The sequence below is a fragment of the Lepidothrix coronata genome, unplaced genomic scaffold (genome assembly GCF_001604755.1).
Source record: "Lepidothrix coronata isolate B3197 unplaced genomic scaffold, Lepidothrix_coronata-1.0 Scaffold92, whole genome shotgun sequence".
Taxonomy (NCBI): Eukaryota; Metazoa; Chordata; class Aves; order Passeriformes; family Pipridae; genus Lepidothrix; species Lepidothrix coronata.
In genome coordinates, this window is record NW_016690272.1 from 2,671,133 (window position 1) to 2,692,553 (window position 21,421).

The following is a 21,421-nucleotide window of genomic DNA, read 5'->3' on the forward strand; positions in this document are numbered from 1 at the left end:
GACACCCCGGGTGCTGCTTTTAGGCTGCAGCTGTGGGGAGGTTTTGGGGCTGCCCTGAGAAAATCGGTTCCAAAGGTGCGACGGCAAGGAATAGAAGTGCAGTGGCAAAGAAGAAAAAAGGTGTGTTTGGAGGCGGAATTGTGTTAGGAGGCACAGAATTAAAGTGGGCTGAATCGGCAGAAACCAGGCAAATGCTTCTCCAGGGGCCAGATTTCCGCAGACAGTCTACCTTTCGTTAAACTTTTGACTTGCTCGGGGGTCTAGTAAAGCGCAGCAGCAAAACAAAACCAAGACAACGACAGGAAAGAGAAACAGAGAAAAGGATGGAAAAAATTCTTTCAGACTAAACCCATACCCTGGGAAAAGACTGCAGATATATATATAAGGATGTATCTTCGACACGCCACGGGCAACAAATAGTTACTTTCATGAGAACAAAGCAGATGTGAAGTTGTCAAACCACAGATACTATCGCAGCATGTTTGCTCCCCTGGGCTCGGTCACTGAGCTGCTCTGATCACGCTCAGCTCTTCAGGCTGTCTGTACATGCACCGAGGTTTTGTCAGCATCAGACATCCCTGGAGGCACAAACTTGAGAGCTCAGGAAGGCTTTCAGGGCTTTCCATCACCTGAGGGCACAGAAAGGCCTTTAATCACCCCAACCAGACCCCTCTGGGACCAGTTCCAGCAGTCCTAAATTAAGCCAGGGCTAGGTGGGTGTTTGATCCTCACCTGAGTCCAGGCTCATCCCTCCATGTGGAGCTGCTCTGCTTTTGCTGCTCCTTGGCCCTGTCCTGACTCAGTGGCTTTTTAGATCTTCCTAGAACAGTTTGGTAAGCTACCTGCTTGTTATTGTTTTTTAAATACAGGTACCTATGCAGATGAGCAATCAACTTTGCATGGAAAAAGCTGTGGAGTAATATAAAATTCAGGTTTGGGTTACTTTCAGTAGTTGACAAAGCAATTAGAAGAACTTTAGAGGTTGTTCTTGGGCCAGAATATTCTGGTGTGAGCTATTCCTGGCTACATGAGCTTTTACTTTTACTTTTAGTGGCCGCTTTTACGCCCTAGCCCTTACTTATGGGGTTAGAATTCAACACTAAGAAGCTTTTCCTGGTGTTCTATTCAGCCTAAGCGGAGACATGATGTAGAGCTCTTTTCTTGGTAGGCCTCTGTGTATCTGTTATGATTTTACCTGAACTTAGGAAAATAAAAAAAGCTCAGTATTAAACTCCAGGTACTGTTGGGGTCACTTCAGCTCATGGATGCCTCTGTTTTCTAAATTCCTGTTCTTATCCAACCTGCCTTACTTAGATTCTCCTCACATCCTCCACGTAGTAGATGTAGTACTTCCTCCTCCTCCTCCTCCATGAGCAGCTTTTTCCGCTCAGGCCGCATCAAAAGCGGATCTAGACCAGACCCACAGGGGGGTGGGGAACAGCAGCAACTTGTTGCAAGAGCTGCATTTCCCCCAAGTCTCTTTAGACACTTCTTCACATCAACTTTTCCAAGTAATTACTCGTGAGAGTGCCCCGAGTTTGGAGGGCAGAAGGTGAGCTCTGAGTGGAGCCTTTGAGGTGAAATTCTCGAGGAGAATTTGTGCTATTTCGTGGTGTGGTTTCTGAAATCTGCCTTTGGGACACGCGAGGCAGGCAAATGATGATTGTTGTTGTGCTAAATAAAAGTATTTTTCACTTGCTGTAGGCGAAGAAGTAACGGGTGTATCTGTATATCCCTGCAATTACTGACAAACAAATCAATCAATGCAAACCCTGGCAGGAGCACCAGGCAGCACTGACAAAGCTGTTGAGAAAAGCTGATTTTGCACCACAGGGGATCTGTAGGCGTTCCTGTTAAAAATATGCTCTCTGATAAATGTCTAAGGTGAGAGGTGGCAACACTTTATCTTTTGGTATCCCTTGGCTGTACTGCTGGTGGATGAAGTCAGTAGCCATGGTCCAAATAGCTGAAGCTTTGGGAAAATTCAGCTCCCAGTCTAAGTCCTGTAAGTGGTACTTGGGTTAAGAGGAACAATAAATAACCCCCTCAGCCTTACTCTTGGTTCAGGAGAGTTCAGGCTGCTGTTGCAGATCTGAGCTGGGCTCTGAGGTTGATGTGTGGGGTGTCCCTCGGCGCAGAGCAGACAGCACTGACCCATCACGAGTCAAGCTCTCCAGGAGTGTCTCTGTACCCACTGGCACTTCTGGGGGGTTCAAAGTCAGCTGTTGTCTGTGTCTCTCACGCTTGAAAAGCACCCCAGGATGAAACACCGCTCGGCCCAGTGCAGAGCTGAGTCATTAACAGTGCTCCCAAAACCCCCTTCCACGGCAGGAACTGAAGGGTGAGAGGGAGGAGTCTTGTTACCGACCTAGACTGAGGAGGAAAATGCCTGAAAGGGCCCCCAGCCGCTGTGTGTGTTGCCCAGACAGCTGACTGGTGACTCAGGGCTCTCTCATGCTGCTTTCAGCTGAAGCAACGAATCCCTGCAAAGCTTTATTTGCAAATAAAGCTGCTTTTTCATGACCAAGGATGAACTCATCCTGCCATTCAGCCTTTTACCTTCCTTCAGTCCAGTGTTTGCAAAAAACTGGTGGTTTGGACTGTCTTTCAGGCTCTTAAAAAATAATCAGTGGTTTGGTTGTCAGATGTTAGGTGGTGGTTCAGGAATTCTTGGTGTTCCCTTTTCTGTGCTCCCATCCAGGCAGGGCTACAAGGAGGTGATACCAAGTGAACGTTGGCTAATTTTGAAACTTTTGCTTTTAAATATGTGCATGGTTAATTAAAGGAAACACGTTTTCCTTCTCCACCCTTAAGAGTCCAAACACCTGCTGTGAGGTTGTAAAAGTTCTGGGTTAAAAGCTGTTATGCCTGACTGTGTACATAAAAGTCAGAGGCTACAAGATGCAGCATTATCTCAGATGTTGGCCGGTGGATTTAGGCTGCACTCCTCTTGTGTTGTGTTCCTTGTAGATCCCAAGGTGCTGGATCTGATGGGGGTCCCTTGCAGTTGTGTTTTTAGCTGTAGGAACGAGTGAAGGAAAAGTCCCAAAGGCAAACGTGGGATTTGGTGCTATGCCTTCCAAAACTGGAATACGGTAGACTGGGTTCAAAATAATTGTCGGATTGCGTGCTGTCACTGTAACTGTTTTCTTTAGGATACTGTTTCTCAGCTAGAGGGACATTCTGAGATATTATCTGAACCTGGCTCGGGGCTATTTGGATGGGAGCTTTTAAGATAAACAGCCTCACCTTTGTTTGACCTCTTCAATTTAAACCTGTTCTTATTAATACTCCCCTAAGTCATTCCTCACCCTTTTCAGACACTTTGAATATTACAGCTGTGCTCACAAGATCTAAATGAAACCGAAAGTTATGTGTCTGTGCAGATGAACCCAAGACAGTCTTTTGCCCTGAGGAGACTGGACCTGAAATCGGAGGGGGGAACCTCTCAGGGAAAAAGTTGCTGCAACAATTCCGGCTGGATTAAACACGTGGGGCTACATATAGAGGGTCTCAGGTGAGAGATCTTCCCAGCTCCGTGCAGGAACAGCAGGCAGCACTGGCTCTGAGTTATGCAATTCATCAGCAGACTTGTCTAAGTGATCATCTAAGTGATACTTCTGTTGTGCAACTCTCCTGAATGAATAATCCCTGATGAAAGCAGTGCGAATGTTGTGTTGTAAACTCGGTTTTTCCATCCAAATGCGCAATTTTTTTTGTCTTTTTAATGCCAGACCCAGCCTTTTAAAAATAGAAGCTTTAAACAAGACTCTCCTGTGTCTATCCTGGCACCTAAATCAGTGTCAGCCTTTTCCAAAGGGCTGAGCAGCACCTGGAGTTCCCCACAAGGCTTGTGACTGACCTGGGAAAGCTGTAGCATAATTAACACACTGAAAAAGCATGTTGCAGGTTCATGTGCCTGAGGGCAGGGTTTTTTCTTTTTTTTTTTTTTTTTTCTTTTTTTCTTCCCCACCCCTTCCAGTCTGTGTCTGGATTACCAACTCTTACTATTTTATTTTTACCCTCATGTTAATTCATGTTTCTCAGAGCTTCCTCTCTGAAAGCCAGACTGGACTTAGAGAACAGTGAAGAAAACTTGACAGTAGTCAAGTCAGGCGTGTTCTGAACCCATTAGCAAATATTTTATTGATTATTTAAAAACTAATTCAAGGAAAGAAAAAAAACTCACGAGGGCACAACTCTTTAAAAACTGGCGAAGTTTTCAAGCCTTGAAGTATTTCTTTAGAAAGGAGTCATCTCTGAAGATGCCTAAACCAGCAATGGTTATGGTGGTGTTACCTGCATCTCTCTTGTTTTCTGGCCCTGACCCAAAGTTGGGTTTCTTGCCTGTGCTTGCTGAAGGGCCAGTTATTAGTTTATTCTCCGTGACAGAATAAAACTCTGATTTCATTGTATAACCAAGGGAACATTGGATACTTGAATTTCCACAAGCTGAGAGCTACAATATGACGCTTAACTGCATTATTCAAACTTGGCCCGTGTTTATTTTTGCTTTGCTGTCACAGTTGAGCTGTCCAAGCTAAAACTCCCTAATGACAAACTTCCCCGTCCTGACACACTGCACACAAACCTCCCTCAGTCTGTGCCAGCCCAAGCTCAGCCTTTTCTCTCTGTTACCTGTCACTGAATCACATCCTGTGATTCAGGGAGGGCCAAATGTCCCAGCTCAGGGGCTGGCAAGAATTGACCCCACGGGCCTTTCCAGAGGGCCAGGCATCAGCTGGCAGTGCCCTGTGCTGCTGCTAGGACACGGGCTAACCGTGGCTTGGCTGCAGTGCCACTTGCACATCCCGAGGCGTTCACATCTCCTCAGGGTGACATCTGTTGCTGTAGCAGCCGTGACATCTGTTGCTGTAGCATCTCCAAAGCAACACAGCGGCAACGGCAACAAATGACAACAGCGCGGAGCAGCAGCGGAGGAAAAACGATTGTGCAAGAGGCCCGAGAAGCTCCTCCGTCACGTGAGGAACTTTCGAAGCCGATGACAACCGTGCCCGTGCGTGACCAGCAGGTGCCACTGCAGGCCCGGGAACGGGGAGCGGCGTGGCCGCGACTGGAACTGCGGCACAGGGACATCTGGTGGCCTTCTCGGTCCTGCTCAGCTGGTGAGAGCGTGTGCCACGACACGAGGGGTGTACGGGGTACACACGGGGTAAAACCGCCCCACAGACACATCTGCAGGATGGACTCTCAGGGCACAGAACTCTCCTCCTGTTTAGGACTCTTTGGAAAGTTTGTTTTTCCTGCCTGAGTCTCCTGCTCGCCCTTACGGTGGAGGTGAATCCATCGTGGTCTTTCTGCCCCCACATCAAGGTGTGTAACTAATATTTTTCTCCCGGGTTACTGTTGTTTTGGGCCCAGCAAGCACTGGAGGTTTCTGCCACCTCGAGTGTGCGTGCCATCATGTTCCAGATTTGAAAAACACTGGCTACTGCGTGCTCGTGGAATAGTGTGAGGGACTTGTATTGGCCTTTCTTGGGTGTAAAGATGACATCTGGGAGAAAAGATCTTCCATTGAAATATTATGTCATAAAAAACCAGGTCATGATACTTTTTACAGACATTTTTTTTTTTAAGGAAAAGCAAGCAGTGGCAGCCATACAGCTTCTTCTATAGTTCTAACTCTTATAGATGTATATAAATATATACTTTTAGCCCAGCTGACTGAAGTCTGTCTGGAGCATTATCTACTTAAAAAGTATCTCCTGTTACTCATACAAAACCTATCCCCATCAGAGCCCTTAAATTGCTGGGAAAAGACTCTGGGATTAGAACCAGTGCAGCTGGACTGGACAGGGGGCAGTTGGTCCTGTTTAAGGTGTTCCTTTGTGGTTTGGCCTGGTGTGAACTCTTTGCTGGACCTTCATGGATCAAACCATGAGTGACTTTTACCTTGGCTGACACTGGAAAGGTGGATTGTTGTTTGGGCTCAAAAATACTGCAGCTCAAGCAGGGAAGGCCCCTCATGGCATGTTGTCCAGAGAGGTTGTGGATACCCCATCCCTGGAAGTGTTCAAGGCCAGGTTGGATGAGGTTTTGAGCAACCTGGGATAGTGGAAGGTGTCCCTGCCCATGGCAGGGGGTTGGAATGAGATGAGCTTTAAGGTCCCTTCCAACCCAAACCTTTCTATGATTGTGTGGTGATTTGATACAGGCACCTCCCATCCTAACAAATATACTCCCTTCTGAAGCAGTTAGTCCCCATTAGCAAGCCTTGAAGATCTCAAGTCATGGCCTGCACGTTCCCAAAAATTAAATCCACCCCAATGTTTTGGCATTAGCAAAGTAGTTCTGTGTAGTGTAGTTATTTTATTTGTCACTTTTTATTTGTGATTTTGAGCCCCTTGATGCAGACAAGTCCTATTGTCAGTCTTTACTGTGCAGCTGAAAGGAAGGGAGACACACCTCGATGAAGTGGAGGGTGAGATTCGTGAGTGACTGCATGAATAGAAGAAAGAAATAAAAATTCAGAACATCTGAAGAATGGATCAGAAGTTGTGGTAGTTTTTCAAGGGTTTGATTAAACTGGAGTCAGGATCTTCTTTCCTTTCCGAAAGCAAGCACGTGAGGGCATTTACCAAGGGAAGAGTAATGCAGTTTAAATGCAGCTTCTTTTTTTATAGATGGATCCTGAAAAAACCCTTTCTTTGTGGGTTCTTCTAAACTGATTACACTAATGTGGCTGTTCCTGTAATTTAATTATCTCTGCACTTAATGAGAACAAGTTTATTAAAAGTCTCTTCTTTTGTTGTCCAAAATTTATTAGATTTTCCTACGTGGAACTTCATGGCTTTTGTTTGCTCCCCTTGTCACGGGCTGGTTTTGTTCAGCACAGCTGTGCTTCCTATTGCATAACAACTCAATATAGCTGCCTTTACAGCTCTTCCCTTGTACAGAATTACCTCCAGGGATTTGCAAATGTAGGTCAGCAGTGTAAAAACACAAGTCCTACTCCTATATTCGGGTTTGTTCCCAAGTGGGAAATTGGTTTTGCCTCCCTGCCTTCAGCAGGTTGGATTGCAGGGGCTTTGATGTTGGAAGTGCAGGGAAACTGCTGGGCTTCCAAGCGTGGCCTGGGTTGGGAAATTGGGTTTTGTTTATAAACAGAAAGGTTTTTATTTTAGAAAGCCCTTAGGAGATGGGCTTAACCTTGGGCTACAGTAATGTCAGGGCTGAGCAGGGCTGGGCACAGTTTGGGTTTGGGTTGGTGAAAGCCAGTCCTTGGGAGCTGCCTGACTCAGGGCTGACACCCTTCCTCCTGGGTACGGATGCCACAGCACCTTGGTGGGAGGTGCTGCGTGCTCCCTGAGTCAGTAAATCCAAGGCACTGGATTTTTCCTGCTCATTAAGGATCACTTGGCTCCCTTGGTCAGAGCGTGGCTCTCCTGACTAACCCTGACTCCAGCGAGCTCCCTCCCTGCAGTCCACATTCCTCCTGTGCTCTGCTTTCCTGCTAAAGTGCTGCAGATCCATGACTTTGATCCAGGATAGCTGGTCCTTCTTAGAGCAGAACCTTCTTGGGGAGATCCACGAATTCTTTACATGGAGAACTTTGAGCTTTGCAGGTTCCCCAGGACCTGCTCAGCCTTGTGAGAGCGCTAAATGTGTCTCCTTGTGCATCTGTTTCCCAGAGTGACTTCCCTGTGTCCCAGTGAATGCCAGGGAGTTCCTGCCAGGAGAGGAGTGAAACATTTCCGTTATAACTGGCAGGAGAGCCCCGTGCCAAGGCCAGTGTGACCTGAGGATGTTGCAGCACCTCTGGGCTAGAATCTTATTTATTTAAAGCAAAGGCTTTAAACTTGACTAGAGACATTGGCCCTCAGGTCACACTCTGGAGCAGGGAGCTCTCCTTTCTGACCTTTACAGACCTGCAGGAATTTCCTGATTTTAGGAATTGCAGGCTCTGAATTGATGAGGAGGGAAGAGGGAAAAGTCAGAAATCGAAAATGGGCAGTTGTGCTCCCAGAGCCCTGCACAGCTTTTTAGATCCACATCTGCTCTAACTTCCCATCTTGGTGCCTTTGGGAGGTGTCTTTTCCAGCAAGTTTCATGTGTTAATCAAGGAGATTTGAAACAAGAATTTCTTATGCATTGTGTGCATAAGAAATGTGTGCAGAAGATGCATTGTGTGCATCTTCTGCCAGCTCTGATTTATGTTTGATCTGGAATTTTTTTGGGAATACCCAAGTGTGAAGGAAATGTCTGTTCTTTAGAGACGAGTAGAGAAGAAGGCTCCATTTCCAGGTGAATATTCCATAATCTTTACAAATATCTTATTTGTAAAGATTGTATAGTGATAATATGTTTTTTTAAGTTACTTTTCCCAGAGGCCCAGTTCTGTGTTTATGGAAACTTTGGCTTCTTGAGTGGATGGTCCATTTTGTCTGGTGCATCAGACAAGGGGCTCCATCGGGTTTCCAGCACAGAGATAAATGGGAACTCTTATTTTAAATCTATTATTCCAAGTTTAATTCCAAAAGAGAAATGTTAGCTGCAAAGGAAGTGCCTACGTGGAAAATGTAAACTGTGGAGCTTTAGCAATCTTAATTCTTCCCTGGAATTTCTCTGGAAATTAAGGTGACTTTCATTCCAACGTTTGAAATATTTCAGGGTATTGTGATCATTCTTAGCATGTTTTGGATGTTATTCAGTGACCATCCAGAACATGCTTAATCAGAGCTTTTAGAGGTTCATGACATTTCTGGGATGAGATGGGAGCAGTTAATAAGCCTTTGGCAGCAACAGGAGTCTTGTCTTAACCCACTTCCTGATTCAATACCCGGGAAGCTCCTCCAAGCTCTCGGATTCAGCGTTGCTTTTAAGTGGGTACCTGCAGTAACCTTTGTAGCTCTGACACTGATTCCATGCTGTGCTTGTCCTGCCCTCCCTCTAAGGGCCTGATCCAAACCCAATTTTGAAATAAGTGGGAAGTCTTCCACTGATGATGTGCTCTGGAGCAGATCCTGGAAGGAGCTGCAGAGGAAGCGAAAAGGCAGTGGTGGGTCATGTGTCTTGTGTCTGCAGGGCTGGGGAGCTGATGTCATGTTTATTAGAAGCCAAGATCAGAGTTCACAGGCTCAGGAAATGTCTGCAGAGTTTAGGAATGGTTTGTAACTCCTATCCCAATGACAGGTTTATTTGGCACTTTTTGATAAGTGGCCTGTTTGAAATTTCCTCTCCAAGTAAGCAATTTGTAATTCCCACTTGAAAGGGCTACTGTGGGGGATGGTGCTGGGGCCATATTTGAAACCCATTTATGGTTACTAACATCCTGGCATCTGTCATCCAGGAGTCCTGGGCCTTTATTGTTTTGATCTGTCCAAAATGACTTCTTTATATAGAAACTGGAAGGCTCCCTTTGTGTCCCCAGTGCCAATAAAAATATTTACGGTCCCTTAAAACATATAAATAGAATTGGTGACTAAGCTGAGGGATCATTAGAAGTAGTTCCACTGTTTTGCTATAATGGAATTTGCTCGCTTGTTTCGTTCACCTCATCTCATTCAACCTTACAGTGTGTTTTACTCTGTTCTTCACCAAAATACTGCCACTGTGACCCTCAAAACCTGCCAAATCTGAGCCCTGATTCCCAACCCTCATATCCCGAGCCTGGCTTCCGCTTCCTTAAGCCTCAGTGCAGTTGTTTTGCAGGTGTTGGGGTTTCTCCCACTGGTGGCTTCTATTGGCTCCTGAAAAAAGCTGGAAGAACTCTTGTTGTAGTGGTGGTGTAGCTGCAGTACTTATGGGGTATCAAATGCTTGAAGTGCTTAAAGAATTGGGATTGTTTAGCCTGGAACAGGGAAGGCTTTGGGATGACCTAATTGGGGCCTTCCAGTACCTGAAGGGAGCCCACAAGAAGTATGGGGAGAGACCTTTTACAAGGGCCTGGAGTGATAGGACAGGGGGAATGGCTTCAGACTGGAAGAGTAGGTTTGGATTAGATATTAAGAAAAGGTTCTTCACTGTGATGGTGGTGCTGCCCTGGCACAGGTTGCCCAGAGAAACTGTGGCTGCCCCATCCCTGGAAGTGTCCAAGGCCAGGCTGGATGGAGCTCTGAGCAGCCTGGGCTAGTGGGAGGTGTCCCTGCCCATGGCAGGGGTGACACTGGATGATATTTCAGGTCCCTTCCAACCCAAACCCTTCTATGATTCTGCATCCAGGAAACAAAGCTTACTGGGAGAGGTAGCAGCTTCTCTTAAACCGGCTTGTGTGTTTGGAAAGAGCAAACAAATAGAACTCAAGGGATCTGATAAAGTGGATTTGAGCCCAAAAGTTTGTTCTGTCTTTCTAAATATGTTGGATAATAACCCTGTGAGTTTCGAGAGAATTATCAGGCTTTGCTGATGGGAAAGACACGTCATTGTGTGCTTTTATGGTTGTAATTAGATCCTAGGACTAACTAGAATTCTAACAATGCTTATTTTTTATGATAATTGGGATTTATGAGCTTTTTTATGATTGTGCAACTACCCCTCTGAGGCAAAGAAGGAGCATAAGGAACACAGGACAGGTGCCTGGCAAGGGTGAAAATGGTGAATTTACCTTTGGCTGATTTTTTTTTCTCTCTTCAGAACTTTCTGGTGCATCAGACTTAAACTTGGGGTTCAACTACGCTGGTTTTTATTTTGAGAATTAGAGCAGTTTTAGGGAAGTGTCACCAAAACATAAGCTGTTGGGTTGTTATCAGAGTTCCTGGGACAGCCAGGTCAGGTAAGGGCCTGTAGGCCTCTTTTGAAACTGGAATACTCTATTCTTTAGTACATGTGCCACCCTTGGAAATAAATCCCAGACTTCCATATCCTTTGTGTGCTCTTGAAAGCCCCTCAGCTCCTTTTTGGGATAAGGTCTGGGTGGGCAAACAGTGCCTTCACTGCTCTGATGCTTTTAAAATCTAAATAGTTGGAAGAGGCCTGATTTGCTTGGAGACACCCTGAGGACAAGCAGTGAGGTTGAGAGGAGGATCTGGATCCCATTCCATGCTGCTGCCCTGTTCCCTGGGGCTTGGACTCACAGAGGCTCGTCTGGAATCATATTCAGATTTGTGTCTTGTCATTAAAGGTTTATGCATCAAATATCCCCGACCTGTGTCCTCATCCAAGGTAAACCAGACAAGATTATCCAAATTGCACTTTGTCCGAGTGCTGATTTTGGCCCCTTCTGGGCTTCCCGTTCAGACCATTCCCTGACACGTCGGTGATGTCCCAGGATCCCGGGGAAGGCGCTGCAGTTCGGTGTTACAAGTCGAGTCTGGTTCCTGCCAGCAGAGGACACCGTTGTTCCATAAATTTCTTTAAGAGCCTGTCTTTTGGGATTTGCTGTGGCTCCTCAGCCTGATGTTTTGTCGAGTTTTGATGTACTCGGACAATTTGTTACTCTTACAAAGCCTATTTCTGTTAAAGAGTGAAAACTTCTGAGACCTTAGAAGACAAATTGCAGCTGAATTATCACCCAGGTCCTGGAAGCAGAGAGGTTTTTGTTGTGCCAGTTCTCAGCCAGGAAAACACTGAAATTAAGGAGGGATTTAAAACTAGGGACTTTGAGAAAAGTGATTTTTTTGAGTGCCTTGTGTGAGGGTGAATCTTGATGGCTGCAGTGGGCTGATGCTGAATGTCCAGTCAAGTGTCTTCTGTAGGAGGTGGGCCCCAAAATTTAGAGGAGCCTTGGAGGGCACAAATATCTTGTTTGCCAAAACCAACCCAAAAAATTCCACCCACCTCTGTGGGCAAAAATACAAATTTAGCAATTTTTTTATTTTACCTGAGATTTCACCTCAGTTTTGTGAAATTATTTACTGAATAAAAGTAATGTGAAAGCTTTATAAACGCTTCTGATGTTCACTGCAGTAGAAAATCCATTAATTCACTGTTAAGCTTTAAAGTTTAGGAGTGAGGGAAGGTTTAAACTGGTTTGAGTTGTGGTGTTTTCTGGCTTCTGTGACTGTGTTGAGCCAACAGGGAGGATTCAGCTTTTTGGGAGCAACACAGTGAACATACTCTTTGTCCTGTTTCTCCTTCAGCAATTCCAATGCCCACCATCATCCATGACTTGGAATGGAAATGGCTTTGGGTTCTGATTTCAGTTGTTATTTGAGTCAGAAAACCCAAGTTTCTCTGTTGTGATGCCTTTTTTTTTTGTTGTTATTATTTGCTTGCAACCTGAGTGCTGGAGATAGGTCTTTAAGCAGAAAAATATGAGGCTAAAAAGAAAAAAAAAACCCCCTAAATCTCCTTTCACAGGGAAAAACAAATCACAGGCTTGCAAGGAAAGATGTGATGAGCTTCATCTTTGCAGCTTCCCTTTCCCACTCCCTCCCTGCAGAAGTTCAAGAGGTCTGCAAAACCTCAGGTGCCACAAAATATGACCATCCCTAATGATAAGGTTTAAGTATTAATATTGCACAGAGCAGTGGGAATTGTGAGGAGGAAGGACTTACTTCTCCTTTGGCTGAACACCCCCTTTTCAACAAAAATAGCAAAATTGAAACTTGTATTAGGAAATGTGAAAGTCCCAGGAGTCTCAGCGTCCTCTGAAGTAATTTCTTCCACTTCTGGGTAGTCAGCTTCCTATTTATCCAGCAACTCTGTCCCATCTGTGGGAGAGAGAATTCCAGGCTGGTCTCTGTGGCCTCCTCAGCTGAACCTCAGGGAAAAAGCGACGTGTTCCCTGGCACTGCTTTTCCAGGTTTGGTTTAACACTTGCACAAACCTGGTGGTGGCCAAGGAAGAAAAAGGGCAGTCAGGAAGACCAAAACCAAAGAGTTGACAGCTGTGCTGGTTTTAAGGTGGAAGCCACTGGCTTTGGGACCTCTGGAACAGGTGGCAGGGCTGGTGTGGCACCTCTGCCGTGGGCAGAGCCCCAGTAGGTCTCAGGTGATCAGGGACAGGCTTTGAGAGGCTGAAATGGGTGTTATAGTTCAGTGACTGAGAAGAATTAAAACTCCTAAGATTCATTTACTGAATTAATATCATGTCACAGAGATGGGGTTGTCTCCTCCCTTGCATGGTGAAGCAGGGAGAAGGCAAGAAGTTTTTGAAATCCCAGTGTCCTCGAGCTTTCCTGGCTGAGTGGCCAAAAGCACGGGATGGCTCTTGCTTCCAGGAATTGGTGTGTTGTCCCTGTTCCCTGGAAAGGGATGGGAGGCACCTTGGTCCCTGATGGTGCTTAGGGTATATGACCAGTGGGCACTTACACCTTTGACTGAGCAAACACCAACTCCATCACATTTTGGATGTATAAAACCAGCTGGAGTGGGTATGGTAGAGGAAAAGGATTTGTTCCTTCCCTGTTCCTAAAACTCAGTCTTTACCCCAAGGTAGTGACCTATAATTTAAACACTCATTTGCTTAATAATTTTATTTAGCTTTGTCTTGCAGGCCAGTCCAGTCTCTTTCTGTGTGAGACTCACACTCCTGGTCCCTCTGTCCTGCCCTCCCAGCTCCCTGCTGACAGCACGGGCATTTTAAACATCTCAGCTTTCCTCTGAATTCCCAGGCTGCTCCTGCTTCCAGCCATCCACATCTGGCAGTTGTTAGTGACAATCTGTGGCATCCCAGACCTCTGGCCATCCACAAACCCAGTCCTGAGCTGTGGCTCTGTCCCCTTGTGTGCCTTGGCTTGTAGGACACATCCCTCAGGATCTGAGCCGGTGGATCCACATCCAGAAAGCACAAAGTCCCCTTCTTTTGTCTTAAACTGGTTTTTATTTGAGGTATGAGATAAATCAGATGCCAAATGGAAATTTAAGAATAACATTCTTGATGGTTTTGAATTCTTTCTCATAAATTAGTTCTAATAGGTTAGAATTTTTGAAGCTGGGTCCTTAAGATGGCAGAAGGAAAAGTTTTGAGTGGGTCCTGACTCAAGTGACTTGTCTTCAGAGCGAAGGACAATTTGTAGCTCCCCCAGCTCAGTGAAGGGTTTGGAGGGCCCAGAGCTGGTGAGAATTGGGCTGGGTTTTGTCTCCAGTCCATCCAAGGCTTTAACTTTAACCCTGCAAGCGATGCTGTGTGATGGCCAGGTATAAGTTAAGAAGGTGCTGCTTGAGTTTTTCAGATGAGTTTATCCCTGGGCTATGCACAGGTGACATTTTGTGCTCCTGTGCAACCCTTGTGCCTCAGAGGATCCAATTTTGGAGCTAATTGCTCGTGCAGACAAGTACCTCCTGCACATTCATGTGCAAAGGTAAGACAGACAGAGATGGCTCTGTGCAAATTTGGGATCTTCAGCTGAAAATCAACCCCTTGGTGTGAACTGGTTTATGAAGTGACTCGAAGCAGCTCCATCTCTAGTCTTGCTGAACTTCAGCCTTCTGGAACAGCCTTTTGTGCTGTGATTTGTCTTTCCTTTTTCATTCATACCACCAGGTATAACATATTTGCTCCCGTTCCTTCCTGCAGCACACCGGAATTGTTTTGGTGCTAGTGCATATGTGCAGCTAGAACTGGATGTATAACGTGGATGTGTGTGTATGTGTCAGGTTTTGGAAAATTATTGGAAGCAGCTGTGGGTGGAAGAGAAACAAAGCCGTGGCTCTGTGAGCCAAACAATTAACATAGGAGTGGAACACTGTAGTTACATCAGTCTTCCTTTAAAAAGCCTGAATTTCTCCCTTATTCCCAAAAGTCCATTATTAATTCTCCTGGCATGTAACACAGCAAAATGACTGCGTTTATGAACTTGACTACTTCTTTTAACAAGTTCCAATAACTGCTTCCTAAACCTTGTGTTTTTATATCAATTACATACAGTAAGCATTGAGATCAACCAAAGAGAACTGCTGAGGCCAAGAAGGGTTATTTATGTGAAATGGGGATTGCCAACTGCCAAAAGTAAAATGTGGATATAATTTTATAACACCATTTTATAATTAAAGTCATAAGTGAGGTTTCCTGCTATTGTTTAAAAATGTGTCACTGTAAATTTAAATCAAGGATGAAGGCACAGAAGGGGCTACTAAAGAACATATCAATACAACAAAGATGGTACGGGGAACATGTCTGTTGCAAAAGGAAAACATGTGCTAACAATTTCAGTGAAATAATTATATTTATTGCATATAGATTCTGTTTTAGGAACTATAACCACTTAGGAACTGTTTTCATTCATGTCAGATTGAGGTTAATTTGTTGTTACTGTATGTCTATAGATAGATTTTACTGTCAGAGAAATTTAATATGTTGGTTTTATGATAAGACAGCCTTCTAGCCAGACCAGATTTTTTTTTTTTAAAGGCCAAGAAATCTAGAAAAAGTTAATAATTTTGCCTAATATTTATGTGTCCGCAGCATTTTTGAGTTAACATTGAAAGAAAAGAAAATAAAGAAAATAAATCAAGAAGAAAATAAAGAAAACAAACCCTTGTCAAGTAAGTTCCCAGATTCAGAAAAACATTTAAGCACACATTTAATTTCAGCAATATCGGTGGGATGTTGATTTTAAGGGGAGTTAAGCACATGCCTAAGGACTTCTGTAGGATTATTTTACCAGTTGTGGCCTGAGGTTGAAGAAGAAACTCCTTCAAATTGTCCAAGTGCACAGGAGTAATGACAGCCCTTGGTTTTCCTTTACTCCCTGTCTCAGGACATAACTTTGCTCCTCAACTGCCAAAGCTCTTCCCAAGGTTTCGGGGCCGATGGGTGGTTGACAAAGCTCCCCCTTTCCCCAGCAAGCCGTGGTTTGACTCACATCTTCCATCCCCAAGAGTTAATCTGTAGGACATTCCCAGCTTTGGTAAGTCCCATTGGTGGGATAGGTGGGTAATTCCCAAGGGCTCATTCCATCCCTGGCCGGGCTAATGGAGCCCACGTGTTCTGGAGCAGCGGCACCGGGGGGACGTTAATCAGCGCCCGGCACTGCTGCCAGACACGGCTCAAATGGCAACCCGGGGAGGGAGGGGGATAATAAAATGCAACAGATATCATTTGTCACACGTGCCATCGGTGAGTTCCTTGGAAAACACATCCCAGGGAAGGAGCTGATGGTAATGCAGCGTTGAAGTCCTGAAGCTCCCAAAGGAAAGAGACGTCGGAGCCCGGCGGATCCTCGTGATCCCGCTGCCTCCTGCGCGTGCGTTGTTGTCATACAGGCTCTAACTAGAGGACCAGGGGTTATTTCTCCAGCAACACAGTATTTTTTCCAAATGGGAAAAGTCTTGGAAGCTGCACTATGCTGGAATTCTACCTCATGCCTAGAAAATCTCAGCCAGAACGGCTCTTTAAGTTGTTCGTGGCTCTTGAAATTAGGGGTGCTGCAAAGGAAGCAGCTATATAACCAGAGCATAAGAGATCATCTTAGTCACTGGGCTAATAAAGGCTGAAAAACGTTCTCATTAGTGACACTAATTCTGTCTTAATTCATCACTCATTTGAGGCAGAATTCTTTAAAGTCTGATTTCCCACTCCCTGTCCCTGGAGGGAAAGGGGAAGAAGTGGTGCGAGGAAGAAATTGTGAGGGAAGGAGAAATGAAATGGGATGTCAGGTAGCAGGAGGAGCAAGAGGAGATGCTGGGGGCTGGAAGCCATACCTGTAATCAAGTAAATAATCAGCCTAAACCTCCCTGGCAGGGTCTAGAAGCCTGTGAGAGGTGATTTCACAGTCTCTCCGAGTAACTGTTACTTAACTTTGAAACATCTTTTTGACCTCTCAGCTGAATTTCTTTTGTTTTTAAAATTTAGCCCTTCACTCTTGCCCTGTCCTTGGGGGAAGGAGAGAACAAATAATTGACTTCTCCCCACCCTTTCCCTCTCAGATTTAAAAAAATCTGATTTTTTTAAGCCAGTTGTCTTGTACTTTGTTCTGTTCCATGTATCCAAGGTATTTCCTAGTGTCTTTTTTAGGGATTATACTGTGATCTACATACTGAGCTAAATGTCCCTAAACTGTTCCCTAACTTTAAAAAATCAGCTTTCTGGTCTCCTGGAGTTCCATAAATGTTTTCAGTGAGCACTCCACAGATAATGGCTCAGAGTCCTGCATTTGTCTTCCTGAGTGCTCTGGAGTTATCATGTGTGGCTGATCTGGGTATATTTAACTATTCCAAATATTTTTTAACATCTTTTTTTCCATAGTCTGGACTGTGCACTTACTCAAAGCTGAGCTTAACAGCGACGTAGTATCTGATCTCAATTAACCTCCTGTAAAAGCTGAAGCAGGAAAGACCATGTTTAAAGCCTTTTAGATGTTATCAATAATCAGGAAAAGCATCACAGGTGCCCTCTCCTGTTAAGCAGTTTACTATCAACAGCCCGAGAAGGCAAACATGGAAATGTCTTGGAGCATTTAGAGCAAAAGACTCTGCTACTGGGAGGGGAGGGAGGTTGTACTGCCAGAAAACTCAAATATTTGTGGATTGCTCCATGTGAGAGCAGACAACTGAGCTGAAATCACAGCCTCCTGCCTTTAGCAGCAGCAGGAAGCATTTTGTTGTGCTGCTTCCCTGGGTGCTCTCTAATGACAGAGGAACTGCCCATTTCTGTCTGGTGAGATTGAGCCAGAATCCTTGGAGCTGGACAGGAATGAGGCTGGACAGGGCTGCTCAGCATGGTTTGCATTACACACTTGCTGCAGATACTGCCTTGAGGAGAGTGTGCACACGGAATGTTTTGTCCTAATTGACTCCAGTCTGTGTCACCCAGAGGTTTCTAATCCTTGTCCTCCAAGCTGACATGTTAAAAAGAACACAAAGTTCTCTCTTCGTGCATCTTTTCTTATATAGATTCCCAAGGATTCAGACAAACAAGAAAATGCAGATGACAATGTTTAAACTGAACTAAAAGAGGGAGTGTAAGGTCAGCCCAGGGCTGGGTAGTGAAGAGGACCTGGAATTTGGTGGATCTGCTGCTTGTATAACCCGAAGGATAAATGTAATTGCTATAAATCTGTATTTGCAGCCCGGGCAGCTGTGACTGGGTGTGAGACCTTCAGCAGGTCTGCTGCTAAACAGACCTCTCCAGACTCTGCTGGGGAGAGTCTACATGGGAACTCTTCAGAACTAGAAACAAAAATGACTTTCTTTCATTGCTCAGAGGTCACTGCTGACACATTTTCTGGATTTCCAAATGAGCAGAAGACCATTACCACTCTGCTTGTGCTTAACATCCCTCTGGGATGGGGCACAGGCATAACCCAAACCTGGCTTCAAAGTGGTCAAGCCCCCAGCCTCACTCCAAATGAATGTGCTGGCCAGTTGTATGTTTTGACAGCACTGGTGAGAAACACTGGGGAATTTTACACCTCCGTGGCGAGGTACAGGAAGTATTTGTGTTCCCCATCCTTGCTACAGCGAAGCACCAGGGAGTCTTTAAAGTTTCCATGACTTTAAAACTTCTTCCCGTGACTTCCATGAGGTAGGAAGTCTTAGTTGCTTGGGAAATGAGGAGATAGAGCACAAAGAAACTAGTTGGAGTAGGAACAGTGTGACAGAGCAAAACGCTGATCCTGGATTTCAGCAGCTCAGTTGTTTTCGGTAGCTTTTAATCTTTCTTTAAAAAGTGACCTTAAAAGCTGCTTCAGGAGCATTCCAGAGGATACATGGCAGTTTGGAGTGTCTCTCCCTGTCCAGAAATTGTATCCTGGATCCAAGTGCATCGTTGCCAGCATTGATAAATCAGCATTTTACAGTAAAACCCTGTCTAAAAAGAAAAAAACCACTAGTTCCTATTTGTTACAGGAGATCAGTGTTGCTCTGAAATCTCTTCCCTGGCTCCCTGACTGACCCTTGGAGCTCTGGCCTACAAGCTGGTGAATAACTCCTTGTCCCCTGGGCCTGCTGGATATTCTAATCCAGTTGTCACAGCTTTCCTCAACAGCTTGTACAACTCTCCCCTGGGTCTTGTGAGACTGGTGGCAAAATTGTGAGGTGATGCAGAGCTGGAATTAAGGAAAGCTTTCCCCAAAAGCTCCTCGGAAACTTGCCTGGTTTCATGGTTCATCAGAAACCTTAAACTCCTGCCATGCCTGTTGAAAGATTGGCTTAAGTCAATGAAGCCTTTGGAGTGAACCTCATCAGGCAAAATTGGTGGTTCCACTGAGAATCCAGAATGTTACCAGCTTCAAACAGCTTTTGCTCAGAGTTCTCTTTGATTCATTTGGAGCTGACACAGTAGAGCTGTGGAGCAACATGAGACAAAATACTTCAGTGATCTACAAAGCAAAACCACAGAGTTTTGTGGAGTTATCATTAGAGCTGTGTTGAAAACTAGATGGTTTTTTTTCAAAGGAGCAGGGAAATACGACACTAAAGTCTGCAAAATTGCCTTGCTGTGATTGCCACAGTAAGGAGCTCAAACCCTGCAAACTTCACCAACTGCTTAGTCTCATCAGAGAACTCAGACTGTCCTTTATTCCATTGCTCCATGTACAACCTCCCAGTGAAAGCCCTCCTTGCTGGCCCCTGTGTTAGGAAATCCTCGATGGAGTAGTCCTTGTCTTGCAAGGCTGAGTGGGCACAGGAGAGATTTCCAAGTCAACTTGAGGGAGCTTTGTTACCCAAACGCTACTGAAAATCATTTGTAATTCTAAGCAGCTTGGAAAATCTTAGTTGCAGGAGTCTGATAACATCCAATAGATAAAAAAGAGAGTGGACTGAGAAAACGAATCAAAATGGGCTTCAGCTACAACAGACCTCCTCAGGCATTCCCTTGGGGTTCTCCCTTCCACGCTGTGCCTGCAGTGCTCCCAGTGCTGTAATTTTATTTTAGTCACAGTATTCTGAAGGTCTTTCATGGATCTGACACTGGTAGTTCAGTATTATTTTGATTTTACTGTTTTGGTGCCCGTGTGGGCCCCCTGAGCAGCTTGTCTAACCAGATGCCCAGAGTGAACCACAGCTGAAGATTCCCAAGATGCCTGTGCTGCTCTTTCCCTTGGGAGCAGCCAGTGGAGAGCTTTCATCAAACCAGAGGTGGCTGATGATGGAGGAATGCTGGGATGGGAGAGGACTGAATTACAACACCTGTAATACTGGAGTGGCCTTTTCAAATGGGTGTAATACTGGCTTTGGCTTTATTTTTCCTTCTCCAGAAGAAAATTTTCTGTGGAGAAAGCCGATTTTTTTCAGCTTGCTGCACCCCAACAGACACATTTGGAAAGCTGTTTTGCTCTGGGAGTGATTCTTACCCACGGGATGGTGGCAGTTTGCTTCAGTTTGCTTCCTTTTCTCCCAGAATTGTCTGGTGTCACCCCTTTCCCTCAGTGCTCGATATCACCAGAACACAGCCCTCAAATCCGTATGAAATGAACCCAATTTCCCCTGAGATGTTAACGTGCTGCACTGATTTCAGCTTAATCAAAACAGATGTTTCCCAAATGCATCAAGCAGGATGTAGAAAATTTGGCTATTTAATGCAGATTCAAAGGCAAATTCCTCACAAACCACCACGGAAACCAGGGCTGTTTGCTGAGCACTGTGGGTCCAGGCTGGGCTTTTTAAGTGCCACTTGCTGCTTCTGCACACTCTTGTCTTCTCCTGCAGACTTATTTAGAGCTTAGTTACACCCAGGCTCTAAAGAGAGTTGGCCAAACCTTGATCTTGGGGACATAATTAATAGAATCTTCCCAATTCCTTAATTAGATGCAGGATCGGTTCCTTTGTAGGAGCAAGATGCTTTTACATATATTTGGTCTTCTTTTTTGGAATCTGTGCTCTTAAATTCAGACATTTTGCACAAAGGGAATTAAACTGAGGAGTTTGTGTCTGTATTTGTAGGTTCTTTGAATCTGTGTTTGATCAGACCCATTTGTAACCCTTAAATTTAGTACAAATAAGAACCAAAAAAGAGTTGTCTCATTGGTTGAAACACTGAGGTAAAAGAAAGACCCACATCTGTTTCTGTGGGTACCTGTCATTGAAGGAGGTGAATAAATCCAGTTTATGCAATAATGTTTTAGTTGGGATTAGTTAGTCTGAATCCCTCTCCTAAAGGCTCTCCTGTGTGTACTGAGGGATCAGGTAGAGCAGGGTTTAAGTGGAAGAAAAAGTCCTGGTGCTTCAGTGTTTATTACACCTGGTCTGCAGTTTTGCTTTTTGGTTGATCTTTATTGCAGTTTAATGATTCTGACGTGACCTGATGGAGTCGAATTTGATCTCCATCAGCATTTTTAAAAAAAGAAACAAGGAAAACTGAGGAGCTTGGGATTTCTGGTTTCGAGAATGGAGTCTCCACAACCTCTCTGGACAACCTATCCCGATGTTTGATCATTCTCACAACAAAAAAACCGGTGTTTTTCCTATGGTCAGATGAAGTTTCCTTTGTTTCAGCTTGTGCCTTTTGCCTCTTGTGCTGTCACAGGGCTCCAGTGGGAAGACTCTGGCTCCCTCTTCATTCTCTCCCAACAGATATTTATTTATGCCAGGTGAGAAGATCTCCCTGACCCCTCTCTTTTCCAGGCTGAACAGTCCAG

At 44.9% G+C, this 21,421-nt stretch overlaps 1 protein-coding gene across 3 annotated transcripts in view; it reads left to right on the forward strand.

Annotated features, from left to right (window-relative positions):
- The window catches only part of BMP2 (bone morphogenetic protein 2), a 217,469-nt gene that overhangs the window by 37,949 nt on the left and 158,099 nt on the right, over positions 1-21,421 (forward strand). The window contains exon 1 of one of the 3 annotated variants that reach the window (XM_017821793.1): positions 5,046-5,126. The exons of 1 other annotated variant lie outside the window; for it this stretch is intronic. The gene's annotated coding sequence lies outside the window, so the exon portion shown is untranslated. Of the gene's footprint in view, positions 1-5,045; positions 5,127-15,361; positions 15,387-21,421 lie in introns of those variants that run through there. One more of the 3 variants, XM_017821794.1, reaches the window with a different exon arrangement.